Consider the following 16,680-nt stretch of genomic DNA (forward strand, 5'->3'; position numbering starts at 1 on the left):
AAATAATAAACCCCAGGGCCTGCACAACAATGTGCATAATGGCTAGCATTAGACGTTAGTCACTCAGTAGCTTGGAGTCCTTGGACAATCAATTTTAACCATTTTTCTGTTGTGGTAAAATATACATAACATGAAGCTGACCATGTCTGCCATTTTTAATGGCACAGTTGAGCGACAGGAACATTTCCATTGCTATGTACCCCGCACCTCCAACCACCTCCAGAACTGTTTCATTGTCCTGAGCAGAAATCTGTTCCCACTAAACAGCAGCTCCTGATTTCCCCCCTTTCCAAGCCCTTGGTAGCCCCCACTTTGCTCCCTGTCTCTATGAATCCTCTAGGGACCTCATTTATGTGAAATCATATGATATGTGTCCTTTTGTGACTGGCTCATTTCACTTAACATGGTATCCTCAGGTTCATCCATGTGGGAACCTGGTCAGAATATCCTTCCTTCTTAGACCTGCTGACCTTCCTTTAAGACTCAGTTGCCTCTTCTATAAAATAGGATCTGAGCCCATTGGTGAGATCATGAACAGTGAGTTTAGTATGGCACACACAGTATGGCGGATACCAACTCACCTCCTCCCGTCTCCTTTCTCAGGTCCCTGCTTCTAAAATAACTCAGTAGCCAGTGCCCCGTCATGAATATTCATTAGTAAATTATGGAGCAGTTCCCAGAGTGCCAGCGTTATCAAAATAAATGACCACCTTTTTCACACTTCTCTGCCACTCCCTCCCCTGTGGATCAATAACAAGGAAAACCATAGTAGGCCCCGTCACTCAGGAGAAGAAAGTGGACAGAACCCATTGGAAGGTGGGAGTCAGATCCCTCCTGTGAAGTGAAAGAGAAGGTCGGGCACTCACCAGATAAATTCTAATAGTGAGGCCAAGCTGAATGGATCAAATCAACAAGTAAAGACCCATTTTCCATGATCTTAATTTGCTACTAGGCTTGGTCTGAGTCAGTCAGAGTTCATCCTCATGAAGTTAATTATAGTATCATCCTGTACTGTCGCCAACATATTCTGTATTCATTGCTCATTAGAAAGGACAAATCGTGACTTTGATTGACAGGGTGGCTAAGTTGTTTAAGAGGCAAATTGGTCCCATGAAAACCCTTGAGTTGAATTTGAGGGAAACAAGGCCATCCATGAATTTTCCACAATGGACGTCAAGTGGCAGGAGCTGAACTCAGAATGGGAGCTCTGTGACCAACAGCACAACTTCTCCCAGATTGATTTTCCCCATCGGTAACATATCCAGGGAAAAATGTACTGCACATCATCTTTTGATTAAACAGTGTTTTCCCCCAAATCTATCTCCTGAGAGCTCCCCCAAAGATGGGAATTTTACTGTACTATGATCAATAACACAACCACTCCAACATACCTGAGAGGATGACGGCAGCTGTAGCCAGTTCTGAAAAATCTACATTTTCCTAACATTATGGTTTAGAGATCACTCACCTCCCTCCCACCACGGGGACGGTGGCATGCACCCTCTGTTCAGTCCTAACCACTGCCTACACAGAGCCTGCATAAAACAAACCCACTGTCATCTCCACCAGAAAAGATGCTCTTTAAGAATGAGTGACAGGAGCTGGGTACGATGATGCATGCCTATAATCCCAGCCTCTCGGGAGGCTAAGGCAGGAGCGTCGAAAGATCAAAGCCAGCCTCAGCAATTTAGCAAGGCCCTTCAAAACTCAGTGAGACCCTGACTCTAAACAAAATATTTTTTAAAATGAGTAAGCACCTCTGGATTCACTTCCTGGTACTAAGAATGAGTGACAGGACAACAGTGGAGAAGAGTGAGGGGACTCCCAGTTCTCCTCCAGCCCCGGTGACTCAGCCTGGCTGGCTGGGTGTCTCTGGCAGACACTCCTTTGTGTATGTGGCCTTGTTAGAGAAGCTACAATTAAGAGCGAATTTATTTGATCATCAGTGATCATGTTTTGAGTGCCTGGAGGTGTGTGTGTGTGCTTTTCTTAGGTAACCACAAAGTAGTGGTTAGTTTCTAATAGACGAGAGTGACAGCTGCTGGTGTTGGCTGAACGTGAGGTCTGAGTGCTCATTCTGGTTACGTCCCTGGCGAGTTTAGTCATAACTTTCTTTATCCTCTCTCACCTTTTTTCCAACTTCACTCCTCGCCTTTCCATTGTCAGTCTATGTGTTTCCTACGTTTGGAGACAGAAAACAACCAGACGGGGCTGAGCCGCAGTGACAGACGGTGAAGCCTATGTCACTGCTGCTGGGGATGGTCTTTTCAGATGCCTCTGCTCCACCGGTGTGACTTTTTCTTCCTTTCTTTTTAAAAGTAAACTCAGCAGGATGTGAGCTCACCAGCTACCAAGCAGACAGGAACTGATGGGCCAACTAACAAACAAGACTTCAAAGGACAGCAGAGAGGAGCCCTGCCTGCCACTAGACATTTAAGGACTGTGCTCTCCCTGGTGGGGGCACTAATGGGAGGGCTCCCTGGAGGCAGGGCCCTCCAGCCCCTCATTTGAGTCTTGCAGAAAGTATTCAGTGTACATAAAGGACTTGATGACGGTGAGGCTTCCTCCTAGCTTTGGGGACTTTGGAACTCAAGTAGAAACAGAAATTATTATATGTTTCATTTTATTTGGCAGAAACAGTCCAGAATGTAACCTGGACTTTGTGTTATCTTACGCCTTACAGATTATATATTTCTCCAGCACATTCCTAGAAATCCCTGAGGAAGATGGAGAGAGCAGCACGACCTCTATACATTTTAAGTAAGGATTTTTGAAGAACAGGACAGGCGAGTGATTTTGTGACATCTGATTCAGTGTTCCGCTGATGATCTGACATCCTAGTGTGCCCCTGCCCCCGTACTAGAAGCTAACTTTGGCAAAGAAATGGTGAAATGCAGGTGGCAAAGTAGGCACTGTATTATGCTCAAATTCTGCTCTTGTCTCAGAGGGGAAACCTCCTAACTCTAAAATTTGTGATACCAGGAGTTTCTATCAATTTTTTTTATCAATACTGTATATTTCTGTTTTGTTATTTTGAAATGCAAGGGATTTTGTTTGTTTGTTTACTTTTGGTACTGGGGATTGAACCCAGGGGCACTTAAACTCTGAGCCAAATCCCCAGCCCTTTTTTTTTTAATATATTTTATTTAGAAACAAGTTCTCACTGAGTTGCTTAAGGCCTCACTGAGTTGCCAAGGCTGGCTTTGAACTCAAAATCCTCCTGCCTCCGCCTCCCCAAACCACTGGGATTACAGGTGTGCACCACCATTCCCCACTGAAATACAAGTATTTTGAGGATGAAATTCATATTTCCCACCAGCATATATCTATAATCCATGAGTTGTTGCTCATGGTGAATATTTCTGGTATGATTGTTGTTATTGAATAGATCACTTGTAAATTGCTCCTCAGTATGAGGACACCGGGAGATTTCTCCACGATGATCATTTTCTGTCTGTAAATGCATTAGCCTCAGCACAGTGGTGGGCCAAGCTTTGTGGTGAGTCCTCAGGCTCCACAGAGTGCTAGGACTGGGACAGACGGGAAAGATTCATCTCCACTCCTTCATCCTATGGCAAGAAGCTGACACTCCCAGAGGTCAAGTGATTTTTCACAGGCTCACCCAGTTTCTCATGGGGCTTTGTATGGACTTCCTCGATGTTAGAGAACATACTAGAACTGGCCACAGTTAGAACTGTACTCTCTCTCTCTCTTCAGCCCAGGTTCCTGCCTCTGACAGTCAGTAACATACTAGGAAAAGTGTGTGGTTGCCTCCCTTGACCTTAAATGTAATGGTACAGAATTGCTTTGGGCTCAGCATTTTAATAAGTTCATGTCAAAGCCAGATACTATTCAGAGAGTAGAAAAAAAATCATTTGAAATTTGAATATGAATATATTTGGTAGAAAGAGCAAAAAGTAAATATTACTTGGTATGGAAAATAGAAGATTCGGAGGTGGTTTTACTATATAGCACTGATATAAAAGAATAATTGAAAAGAGAATGCTAGCTAGCAATTTAAAAATTCTCACTCAAAAGAGGAATAGGCTTGGATTATGGCAGGAGAATTTTTGTTTAGTTCTTTAAAAAATGATAAAAAGTAGTAATCAGCAGCACTTAATCTAGATTCACTATCATTCATCCCAACCTCACCTAATTTCCATCTTTATAGAATCACTAAACTAGCAAACCATTAGACTTAGGAGAAAGTATCTTGATTTCATTTAGATATTTACCAGAGTACCTCAAAACACTCCTGTTGGAAACATGGAAATACCTAGGTAGTATCCAGGGAGCAACAACTCATTTCAGATCCAGGAAAGAAGGATCTGTGATGGCAGCTCACAGTGTTCTGTACTGAGTCTGCCCTAGTCATTAGCATTTGCACACTTAAATGTCTTTAATGAAAACTCAGAAGTCAGGTCAAAGTTACAGCTGGCTCTACAAAAGGAGGGACCAATAAAATGCAGAGTCAAAATGGTGATAGAGCCTAGAAAATTAGGCAAAGACCAAATGAGATCTAACTTTGGTTAAGGTGGGGAAATATGACTTTAAGTGTGACTTTAGAACATTATGATGAGCAGGATTCCAGAGTTTTAGTGAACTAATGCTTCTAATATTTCTAGATGAGTTAACAGCACAATGTAGCTTCTACAAAAGTCAACTCATTCACATTCTGCATGGACAAGCCTTCAGTGGCTCATCAAACTCTAACCTCTCTTGCTCAAATAATGTCTGAAGAATACTGATTATTCTGGATTTTTTTAAATAAGTATACTGACACAAAGATGCCCAATAACATCAGTCATTAGGGATATGCAAATAAAGATAACAAGAAGCTACACTTCCCACCCATTGGGATGACTATTACCAAAAAAAACAGAAAATAAATGCATATGATATTGTAGAGAGAATGGAAACTTCACACACTTCCAATGGAAATGCAAAATGGTACAGTCACTATGAAAAACGGTATGGTAGTTATTCAAAAAGTTAAACAGAATTTCCATTTGATCCAGAAATTCTACTCCTGAAGTATACTCGAAAGAATTGAAGCAGGGACTCAGAAACCTGTGCACCATCCTTCATAACCACAAAGTAGAAACAGCCAGCCCATCAACAGGTGAACAGATGAACAAAATGTGGTGTTATCTTTACCATGGAATATTATTCAGCCTGAAAATGAAATTAAATTCTGATACATGCTACAGTGGGGATAAAGCTTAAAAAGATTGTTAAGTGAAATAAACCAGACCAAAAAAGGACAAATGTTGTAGGACTCCACTTCTCTGAGGTACCTAGAGTCATCAAATTCAGAGTGAGAAATTGGAGTAGGGGGTGACCAGGGTGTTCAGTGAGTAGAGTTTCTGTGCGGGATGATGTAAAAGTTCTGAAGATGGATGGAGGTGGAAATGGACCTATGGCACTGAATTATGCACTTGCAAATAAAAAGTGTGATGGGCTTTATGTGAATTCTACCAAAATAAAAACTTATTAAATGTGGATTAATTCTCTTGACGACAATGATTACAAAAGAGAATATTGAAAAACTTCATGTGTCTATGCAAAGGTCATTAAGACCATGGGTCTAGAAACTTGAATAAAGAAAAATAAAAGCACTGGGGAAACTTACTGTCAAGAAGAGTGGGCAGAGAACGGGCCAGCTGCCCTGAACTAGCTGAAAGGACCTGCTATAGCAAAGGTGTTGCCGGGACCACTGGGAGAAGCAATATGGGGAAGGTAAACTTCGGAATAGAAAGAACACTAACCAATGAGAACTGTGTTTTTAAGAACATTGAAGATGTCAGAGTTAAATGCACAAGTGAGGATTCACATAGAACAGTTTGCAATCCATGATGTGAAGTGTTGTGTTGAAGGATTATTATTCATAAATATATCATTTTAGGGTCGAAATACATAAATTAACCCCCCAGGGGTGTAGAAGAAAAAAACAACATCCTTAGAGTTCTAAGATATGGTAGTGTAATCAGCTAATTAGTGAAGTTACAAAATTAGGGTCCAAAGAAAGGAAAGGGGGCTAAGGATTATACTCACTCATATTTTTCCCTTGTATTAGAGAACCATCATGTTCATGATCATGGCACTTTCAAATGTAAACAAATTAAAAGTGCTTCCTTATTTGGACACAGTAGTACATGCCTGTAAGCCCAGCTACTCTGGTGACTGAGGCAGAAGGATCGAAAGTTCAAGGCCAGCCTGGGCAATGTAGGAATCACGGGGTTCCAAATAAAATAGAAAGGATTGGGGATGTAGCTCTGATAGAGTGTTTGCGCAGCATTCACAAGGCCCTAGGTAGTTTGAAATAGGGAAGCATTTACAAATGCTTAGATAGCCTAGAATCTGAATCTAGGAGGTTTAGTCTTATTCCAACCCCAACTTTCCACCAAGTCCATGACTAGAGGATTAGAGAAGTGCTCTTTCAGACCTGTGACACCCTGGTGACATCAACAGGACACCACACCCAAGAAAGGAGAGTCTATGTTGTTTGATTCTATGTTCTGACAGTGGAAGGAACCAGAAGGGAGGTGTCTTGCTTTAAAAAACCATTCTCCAGCCCTTCAAACCGCGAGCTGGGCCTACCATGGATTTGAATGGCAGACGTCAGTGCCCACCATGTTTCCTCTCCCTCTGCTAAGAGCTCGTTCGTTCCTGGGCAGAACCCAATCCCAAACCAGCGAGGAAACAGCAGCTTGGTTACCCAGTTTTGGCCCAGTTTTTGAGCTGCTTCCTTCCTGCATTGCCCTCCACACTCAACCACTCCTGCCCCCTTCCTGCAGCCCCTGCCCCTGGTTGGATGGCCAGGGCACTACTCAGTGGACCTCCACTTGGGGCAGCTTTCTCTGCTTCAGAACCCAAGCAGCCACGCAAGATCAGGGCAGTTAACCAGGGACTGGAGGCAAATCTTGGTGAAGCCAGAGCCAAGGACCCATTCTCCTTCTCCTGGAGGCAATGAGCACATCCCTCCTGCATGTCCTCTTCTTTCCTATTTTCTACCCCCTCTCCCTGTTTTGCCTGAAGCCAGAAGATGTTCTGTTCCTGCCACTGGCTTTTTATTCCCCGGGTATCCCCAGCAAGGAAGCCCTGAAGTGCAAGCAGAGGACTCCAAGGAGGAAGTGTGGGAAGGGCAGAAGAGGAACTGGGGAAAGCAGGGTGTGTCCTGCTCTCCTTGGAGACTCCCCAGTGCCCAATTACCAGAAGGCAAGGGGCATGGCTTCATAACTGGGAGCAACTGAGGTGAGAGTGTCTTGTGAGAGCCCTGGACAAACATGAGACAAATAATCACCACGAAAGATCGAAATGGCTTTTTAATCATAAGGACCAGCTACAGAGGTCGCAGTGCCAACTCAAAGGTTTCTTGACAAAGATCTCAACACAGCTCAGTCAGCTGTAGTTTAAAACAATAACTTACAGACCAGCATTTAGCTGACAGGAGATCAAAAAAACAAAACTGAATGCACTTTCAGAACAGATTCAGAGGAAGCAACATCTACATCACCGTGTTCTCAGGAGAACTTCCTTGGTATTCGAGGACCGGTTCTCAGCAACTGTGACTAACTGTGCAGCATTGGGCTAATAGCTTCACCTCACCGAGCCTGTTCTCCACTGTGGAATAAGAAGACGTATCACCTTGGATATTCACAAGATCAAGACCTTGAAATGGGAGAAACACGTGAAAGCACTTTGAATATATGTCTGACTTTATTGGTCCTGGTTCTTATTCATTTCCCAAATAGGTAAACGGAGGTTCCAATGGATAAAATTGCTTATTGGGTTTCAATTCTTGTAGAACAAGATGAAATTTTACTTAAAATATTTTTTAGAAGTAGAAAACACATACCCATGGTGAAGAGGGGAGAGCAGTAGTCCCGCCTTCTCTTCCACTCCCCGCCAGTGTGCCCTCTTCCTCCTGCTGTGCTTTAGCGCACCCTCACCCTCATCTTTCTGTCCCTGGAGCATGTCACGTGTGTTCCAGCCTCAGCACATCCAGAGCATCTGCACCCCTGGGTTGGAGACTTTGAAGACTGGGACGGGGACAGGGTAGTTCCAAGATGTCCTGGGTTTTGCTCTTGCAAGGTGGAAAGGCTACGCCTTCAGGGATCAGCCCTTTTCTTTCCCACAGCCCAAGGGCACAAGGATGCAGTCGCCACTTCCTTCCGCCTTCTCTCCCAGGGTTCTTTTCTGGGAAAACAAATTTCAATTTTGGAATTTTAATCCTCAGGAAAACATTTGTACCAGAATGATGGTTCTGGATTATTCCGTGCTGTCATCTGCAGGGCTGGGAGAGGACAGGAGCCTGACTTTTGTCTATCATTATTCATCCTTTCCCTGGCCCCACCAGACAGCTGGCTGGAGGAAGGAGAGGGAAGAAAGGCTCTGTAGAGGTTAATAATAATAATAAAACTGTCTTGTTTGTTTCTTACCACTGTGGAATTCTCATTTGTGTGACGGTTTGGAGTCTGTCACAGGCTAGTAACCATAACAGATAGTTGACTTTTTTCCCCCATCAGGGTCCAGGCTGAGGCAGTCAAGGGTACATTGCCAAGGTCATTGTCAAGGCAACCACTTCTGCATTCCAGCCCATGATAAATGGCAAGGTTCAACCTGCAGGCTGCACCTCAGCTAGGTGGGCACCACATTGGCCAGCTGGGAGGAATTTGAAGGGAATTGGCATCCAGGGATCACTCTGTTGGCGCAGCATGGTGAGGGAGGTGTGCCACCTGACCTCAGATGCCCTTTGTGGGTGACCACCAGCTACACATAATCCTTCCCTTCTCCTCATTCTCCTTTTCCTCCTCTTCCTGGCTTACCTTCCTAATATCACTCTGGTCTTTATTCCCCCCTCCTGGAACCCCCACTGGCTGTCCATTATCTCCTACTTCTCTGCTGACCATTTCCCAGGTAGGGAAGACAGGTAAGCAGCAAGGCAAGTGCCCCCTCCAGGCTCATTTCCAGGCCCAGCTGCCCTCCTCTCAGCTCCTGCTGACTTCCCACAGACTTTCCCAGGCCTCATTTCTCACTCCCATTGGACTATTGAAGCTCTGCAGGTGGCCTGGAGCTAGGGGAAGGGAAGAAGGAATCAGATCTACTGCTGCGGTTGCCCCAGGGTACTGTTGCCAAACCCCAAATGGGATATTAGGAGGCATTTCCTAGTAAATCAATTGTAAATCCAGTATAGTTGGTTTCATAGTTCCATTTAGTAACATCAAGAATCGTACGTGTGGCTTCAACAGCAAAGGTAAATTTACTATGGGAAAAGCATACATTTGCTCTCAGAACCAACCGCTTTAATAAAGCTGTGAATGGTTATAGTTTTCTAAACTGGGAATTTCCCATTGTGAGCGTTGGAGAATTTGTGGAGTCACGAGCCGTGACTCAGATGTCCAAGCACTGCCCAAAGCGCTTTCCACACATAAAACTCCTGATCCATTGGTGTTAGGTGGAATGGTAGCTTGCTAAATTGCCCAGTGTCATTTAAACTGAAGAGGCTTGGCACCTGGCACTCAGTATTTTTTCATTGAGTGAAAATTTGGGGTCAGAGGACTTGGCCACGTAGCTCACGTGCTGTATAGGCTCAGAGACCTCTTACCCTCTGCACTTCTCCGGTTATCCCTTCTTTGTAATGGGAACCACCGGTCACACTTCACAAAATTGTTGGCAATGAAAAAGGAGTAAATAGATGAAAATGTGTTCCCTTTTTGTGATACAGACTTATTTTTGAAATTAGAATTATAAACTCCAAAAATAATTAAAAAAAAAAAAAAAACATTACCTAAATTCCAAGGTAACATTTTGGTCCAAATGTTCTCCCACTAAAACTAAACATGGGAATTTTCACCTTTTAAAATGAGTTCCTCTAGTACATATTACAGTTAGTATGTCTCTGTTTAATTAACTATTAGGTAAATATCTTTATTTCAACAAATCATAGTCTGCTCATAACAAAATATTCCATTATAGTGATAGGGTCATAATATATTAAAGCAATGTCTTATATTTGGAGATCAAGGCTGTTTCCAGTTTTAATTTTATTAAATAATGTTGCAATAGTTAATCTTATGTGGATATCTTCATATCCTTGCCTTATTATTTTAAGTTCAGTTAATATGTATTTCCTCTTATAAAGATTGTGCCAGTCCCTTATGGCCAGATCTGCTTCTGAATTCATATTTTATAAAGATAATAACTTTTCCTTTATAAATAGCCTGCTTCTACCTTTTTTCTCCTTTTTGATTAGGGTCTTTGTGCTATTTTATTGATGTTTAAGAGCCTTTCACATGTTTGTCAAGTATTTTGGCACCTATTTTTTTTTTTGTTTTGTTTTGTTTTAAATTTTTATTGTTGGTTGTTCAAAACATTACATAGTTCTTGACATATCATATTTCACACTTTGATTCAAGTGGGTTATGAATTCCCATTTTTACCCCGTATACAGATTGCAGAATCACATCGGTTACACATCCACTGATTTACATATTGCCATACTAGTGTCTGTTGTATTCTGCTGCCTTTCCTATCCTCTACTATCCCCCCTCCCCTCCCCTCCCCTCCCCTCTTCTCTCTCTACCCCATCTACTGTAATTCATTTCTCCCCCTTGTTTTTTTCCCCTTCCCCTCACTTCCTCTTGTATGTAATTTTGTATAACCATTTTACCACCTATTTTAAAATTATATATCTCAGTTTGTTATTTTTAATACCTTGTTAATGTTTATCACCTAAGTTTTTGGGTAAAATCGTGTGGAAATCTTTTTCTTTGTGAAGCTTGTTTATGGTATCATAACAAAACACCCTTCTAACTTCCAAAAGGATGTGATCATTAATTTACATTACCCAGTACTTTGAGTGGCTTAGCGGTTTTATTTCTGAATTATCTTTCATCTCTCTGAATTTTATTTTGATGTTAGCTTTAATGTAGGTGCCACTGGTCACTGTCCCATTCGTTAACCAACCCTTCCTTTTCTCACTGACTTTAAATACCATCTGCATTAGACACAAAATTTTTATATATGTTTAGATCTGTTTCAAAACATTCCATTTTGTTCTGGTGATCTGTCCATTTCTTCTGCTGCCAATACCACAACATTGCTTCATCTTTATGTTTAATAGGTGGAGCACCATGGATATTCAGGGCAGTGAAATATTCCATATGATACTATCATGGTAGATACGTGTTATTATACATTTGTCCAAATTCATAGGATGGACAACGCTAAGAATGAACTTCCTGCAAACTACAGTCTCCTAGTGATAATCATGTGTCATTGTAGGTTCATCCAAGGTAGCAAATGCACTGCTCTGTTGGAGACAAAGGGGGAAGCTACATGGGGGCGGGGGGTGGGGGGGTGGAGGATGGGCAGGGCATATGGGAGCCCTCTGTGTCTCTACTCAATTTTGCTATGAACCTATAATTTCTCTAAAAAGTAAAATCTATTACACAAAAGAAAAACTAGACAATGCTGCTGAAATCATAGAGTTTTCATTCAAGGGGAAATATAAAGACAAATAGAAAATTAGAATAGATTGCAATTTAGCAAGTATTGTGATATAAATATTACAAGGTATCAGAACAGTGTTTCTCAAACTCTGCTGAAGGACCAATTTTTTTAAAAAAATCCACTATTAGGTCTCCCAACCTCTTTATTATCCTCATCTTTGAAAAGCTATTTGTAAAGTATTCTGTGTGTGTGTTAGTCATTATTTGCCACTGATTTGTAATGGATTCCTTGTTAAAATGAAGATAGTTATGCATTCGACCTACCTTATACTCTGGAGAATAATGCAATTGCCATTATTAAATGCTGTAGTACTCTCTTAAGAGATTGTTGTTCTATAAGAATAGACAGAAGCACATTTCAAACAATGTCTCTGATCACAAAATAATCTTAATAGCTCCCTACAAATCCACCATGCAGAGTAGAAGCATGACATTTATAAGAGCTATATCCCATAACCACACACTTTTTTTAACCACTGTTTTCTTCAAAGAAGAAAATTTAAAAAAAATTTTTTTTCAAATTTCTTGAGTATAATGAACAGAGAAAGCCCCCTGTGGAATATGAATGATGAGCAGTTAGCTAGTCCCACACACTCACTAAATGAGGCTGATACATTGTTCAAAACTAACTAGTACAAGTCACAGTATCAAGTGTGAGTGGGCCACGTGGCTGATTAAACCATCTTTCAGCATAAGTAGCATGAATACTCTGTGGGTAGCAAATCTAATCAGTCATTCAAATCCGACTACTGGCTGAGTGACCTCCAGAACACCATCACACAGCCACAGTGGGAACATGGCTGGCACTTAGTTCCTGAGACCTCTTCTGCCGCAAATTAAACAAGGAACTTGGATCAGTGACAGTAATTTGTCTGAGCCTCCATTCTCTCATCTGTTACTGGAGAGGCCTGACCATTTGGTCACAAAGGGCCCTTCCAGATTTCAAAATAGAAAAATAAAGAGACAGAGATACAGACAGACAGAAGGGATCTCCCTATCTGATGAATTCAGTGCTGTATGATTCATCTATTTACTATTTATCTATTTACTTATTTAAAAATTCATCTACTTATTTAAAAGACACATTTACTTATTTAAAAGACACTTGGAAGTATAAGTCGATCCTCATACTACTCATGGTCCCTAAATAAGAAGGGAAATGAGAAAAACAGGCTCTCTCTATCCACCATGTTCCCTTCTCACTGTGGGTCTAGAATTCAGGAAACTTGAGGAAGTCACAGAAGATATGGAGGAGTGGACTGGGCAAGCTGGCATTGCCACACTTAATATATTTATTTAGAACTAGGTTCTCAGCCTCAGCAGTATTGGTTATATTCATTGGGGAAAACTTCTAAGGATATTCTGGGAAAGTCCTATGCGATCATAGTGGCTACCTTTCCCACCAAACACTATTATAAGCATTTTCCATGGATTAATTCACTGAATCTTCACAACATAGACAAAGACCCAATTCTTCAAGGTCCCCTCTGAAGTGGATGTATCATATTCTTCATTTTACAGATATGGGAATATAAACACAAAGAGATTAAGTAGTTTGTCTGAGACTTTTTGGTTGGTAAATGATAGAGTTGGCTCTTATACCTTGGCAGTCTCATTTACAAACTGGGTGTCTCCTTAACTCATTCCTGTGTTCCTTTGCCCTTTCTCACACTGCCAAACAAAGGTCAGAGGACAACGGAACCCATGCCCAGGGACATTGGTTTCAGCCTCCCAGTCAAGGTGACCTTTGACCAGAATGCCCTAGCCCAGGTCTGAATTTGACATCCCTGGTTCAGGGGAGTGCTTTTCCTCATGGATCCGTCCCCACGTGGCAGGAAGCAGAGTTTCCCTAGTGCAGTGGGAAGACAACAAAGCACCCATGTCATATTTAGAGCTCCTGGTTTGAAAGACAGTGGGATACAGAGAAGAGTGTCTTTTCAAAGGAAATTTTGACACAGAGAGCCACAAATTTAACTAGCTTCTTGTACAAGGCAGCATCTTTGTAACCACTAGTCCACAGACTGTGGAGATCCAAGTCTTCTCTGAGATTACTTGAAATTTGAAGGGTGTTTTTATTCCCTTCAGAATCCATTCTCCGTCTCCCACTGACACCCTCACCACAATACCAAATCAGCCTAGACATGAATCTCAGCATAGCGTCATTTTCTATAGCAACAATTTGCTCACTCCATCATCTTCCCTAAGTCAGTCTAAAATAACTCTTTCAATAAGCAAAAAATAAAATTTCTAAGTGCGAGAAATGCATTGGGTTTCAGTTTAATTGACAGCACCTCATTTTTGTCTGTGAAATAACAATGTGTCTTGCAGTTAATGGAGACTTAGTTCAGAGCTGGTTAAGAAGTGGCAGAGGTGGGTTCAATAATACTTCTGAGAGTATTTATAGTGTGATGTACAGATTTTTCTAGCTTACAATGTTTTCTCATACTTTATCTCCTTAAATCCTCAATATAATACCAGTAGGTAAACATTATTGTCTTTATACTATAGATGCGTAAATTTAAGATCAGTGATGTTGAGTGACATGCCTGTGGTCCTAAGAAGCAGGTGTGTAGGTACTTAAAATTTCACAAGGATTCCACCCCAGGGAAGCTGCTGTGGGAGAGCTTAGATGTTGAAGAGTTGGGGGAGCAGAAGGTCCAAACCTCTGCCCCATGGGGTAGAGTTTCTCCAACATGATGCTTCACAGTCTCCATTAGGGCTGCCTCAAGGATACCAAACTGAGAAATGATCTTCTGCCTGCAAATCCAGGGGAAAAGAAGCCAGTGAGCATTTTCTTCTTCCTGCTCATGGAGTTAAAGCAAGCGTATCTGGAGCCTCCAGCTCTACATTATCCATTTTCACTTCTGACTCTTCTCAGATGATCAGGGAACCTGGTGAGTGACTCATTTCAAGATGAAACTGAGTTGCGACATAGTCACCTTGACCATTAGAGGTTCCATTACCTTACAACTCACCCAGGGCACAAAGGCAACATCAACGCGGAGGGAAGAATGGCTCTATTGGGTTAGAGGTTTTCATGAGTTTTATTATAATAATTATTATTGTTACTGCTTTTGCCATGTTTGGACAATCTCCACTCTTTACTGCAAACACACACACACACAGAGTCAGCTCTCAAGTTTCTTGAATCATTTTAAAGTCGATAGTTGGAACTCTGAACGTATGGAAATATTGTTATACATGATGGGCTTCCAAAGCAGGCAGCAATCACCTGGCAGTTCAGCTATAATGTAGGGGTAAAACTTAAAGGACAGCTTATCCCTGTTTTAAATGCTGTTTCTGCCAGGCACAGTGGCACATGCCTGCAATCCCAGTTACTCAGGAGGTTGAGGCAGAAGTATCTCAAGTTCACAGCCAGCCTAAGGTAACTTCACAAGACTCTGTCTCAAAATAAAAAGGACTAGAGATCCATAACTCAGTGGTAGAAGCCCCCGGCTTCAACTCCCTCTATTGCAAAAATAAAAATAAGAAAAAACAAATAAACTATGATTCTTTGAATTTATGAACTGTGTGGTATATATGATGAGGCTGTATCATGTATGCTTCAAGAGTCTGCCCACTGTAGCTGGCAGGCCCCTCACAGGAAGAGGAGGGGGGAAGGTAGGCATATGAGATGCAGGGCCTTGGGGTCTGGTCTCTCTGTGAGACTCTCAGACCCTCCACCCACCCCTCACCCACTGCCCCTCTTCCTTCTTCTCCACGTCAGTAGTAGTGGTACCATTCCCAATGGAAGGGGACAAAAGGTAACACCTGAGATAAAAGGACATATTATTCCTATATGGTTTTGCTGAGAACCCTGCCCCAAAAGAGGAGACACTTCACATGTACAGGAGGTCTGTCCGTACCTTCCCCAAATGATCATTATAAACTTTGAAAGGAAACAAGTAAAGTGAAAACTAGGTGAGAAAAGGGCATTGCAGACACTCAGAATATTCTTGAGAATCCTAAATCCAGACAGCAGGCAGCAAGGTGCCTAACATTTATTGAGAGTTTACTATGTGAAGCCCCATTCTAAACATATTTTCTATATTTTGAGATTTATTTTACTTTGACACTATTTTTAAGGGCTCTTGTTCATGATTGCAGGCAGGAGGGCAGTGCCAGTTCTGTCATTGAGTCCCCTTCACAACTCATTCTAATAGATGAGGGAATGTTAGGCTTGGGTTTCTCTTGTCATTGTGGACTGACTAGAAGGGTTTTTAAAAAATATTATCTGCAATTCCTATACATTATTTTAATTCACTTGGAGACCATATTTGTGATAAGAGGCTTATGTTTAACCTGACTCTTAATTATACTGCTTCATAAAAGTCTTAGCCACAGGATAAAACACTTCCCAATTATGTGGTTTTCCACTATGTACCATCTTCCTTATGTGCATATTGTGAGGACAGTTATTTTTTGTATATGTCACTTCTAACAGCATTCGATCTTTTATACAGCACCCACTTTTGCCTAAGATGCCTTTCTATCTCATCAAGAAATGCACAGGCTATGAGTGTAGCTTCATTTGACAAGTTTTTTCTGAGCTCATGTTTTGTTTGCTGCAGATGAAGAAAATTCTAGATTGTTTCAGCTGATGAGAGTATGTAGCACTTCTGTTTCTCTCTAGTTCTATGAAATTTGTCCCCATCAGGTTTAGGTATGTGGACAACTATAACGTCACTCTGAAAGTATCTGGGCATTTGACGAGTGTAGGGTGAGTCAGCCTAGGTAAGTAGGCAGATCAGTGGAGAATGAGACACAGACCCAAATCCTCAGTTCAGTTCAATCCGTGTGGCCTGAGGCGTGCTGCCAGGCAGTTATGCTCAATCATGTGCTTGCATCAAAGCAAAGACAAATGAGGCCACACTTAAAGGTGAAAACATTGAGCTCATAAGAGTAAAGATCTTTTGTAAATTGCAAGTTCATGTTGTGATGTTATTTTGCAGCAAAAGCTTGGATGAGTGGATGGACAGACCTGATATCCATCATGATAAGTGCCGCATTGAGATGGCTATATTCGAGGGTAGTGAGCGCTCCACAGGAGATATATGCAGGGGTTTATGGGACCTTGGTAGCAAAGCACAGAGGAGAGTCACATAATTCAGCCCAGATATGCCCCTAAAAGACTATTTCTCCTCTCCTCCTACCCTATTTGTTACAT

At 41.8% G+C, this 16,680-nt stretch overlaps 1 protein-coding gene and 1 long non-coding RNA gene across 3 annotated transcripts in view; one reads left to right on the forward strand and one right to left on the reverse strand.

Annotated features, from left to right (window-relative positions):
• Prkcq (protein kinase C theta) overlaps positions 1-16,680 on the forward strand; it is a 123,724-nt gene that overhangs the window by 23,516 nt on the left and 83,528 nt on the right. Inside the window, exon 1 of one of the 2 annotated variants that reach the window (XM_046442369.2) lies at positions 14,213-14,407. The exons of the other annotated variant lie outside the window; for it this stretch is intronic. The gene's annotated coding sequence lies outside the window, so the exon portion shown is untranslated. Of the gene's footprint in view, positions 1-14,212; positions 14,408-16,680 lie in introns of those variants that run through there. 2 annotated transcript variants of the gene reach the window in all.
• Positions 7,308-9,603, reverse strand: LOC124091340 (uncharacterized). The gene is made up of 2 exons (XR_006851334.2): positions 7,859-9,603; positions 7,308-7,671 (listed from the first exon to the last, which is right to left on the reverse strand). It is a non-coding gene; the product is annotated as an uncharacterized LOC124091340 (long non-coding RNA).

The sequence above is a fragment of the Marmota monax genome, unplaced genomic scaffold (assembly GCF_021218885.2).
Source record: "Marmota monax isolate L192 unplaced genomic scaffold, Marmota_monax_Labrador192_F-V1.1 WCK01_AAM20220418_F8-fsc00072, whole genome shotgun sequence".
NCBI classification, from domain to species: domain Eukaryota; kingdom Metazoa; phylum Chordata; class Mammalia; order Rodentia; family Sciuridae; genus Marmota; species Marmota monax.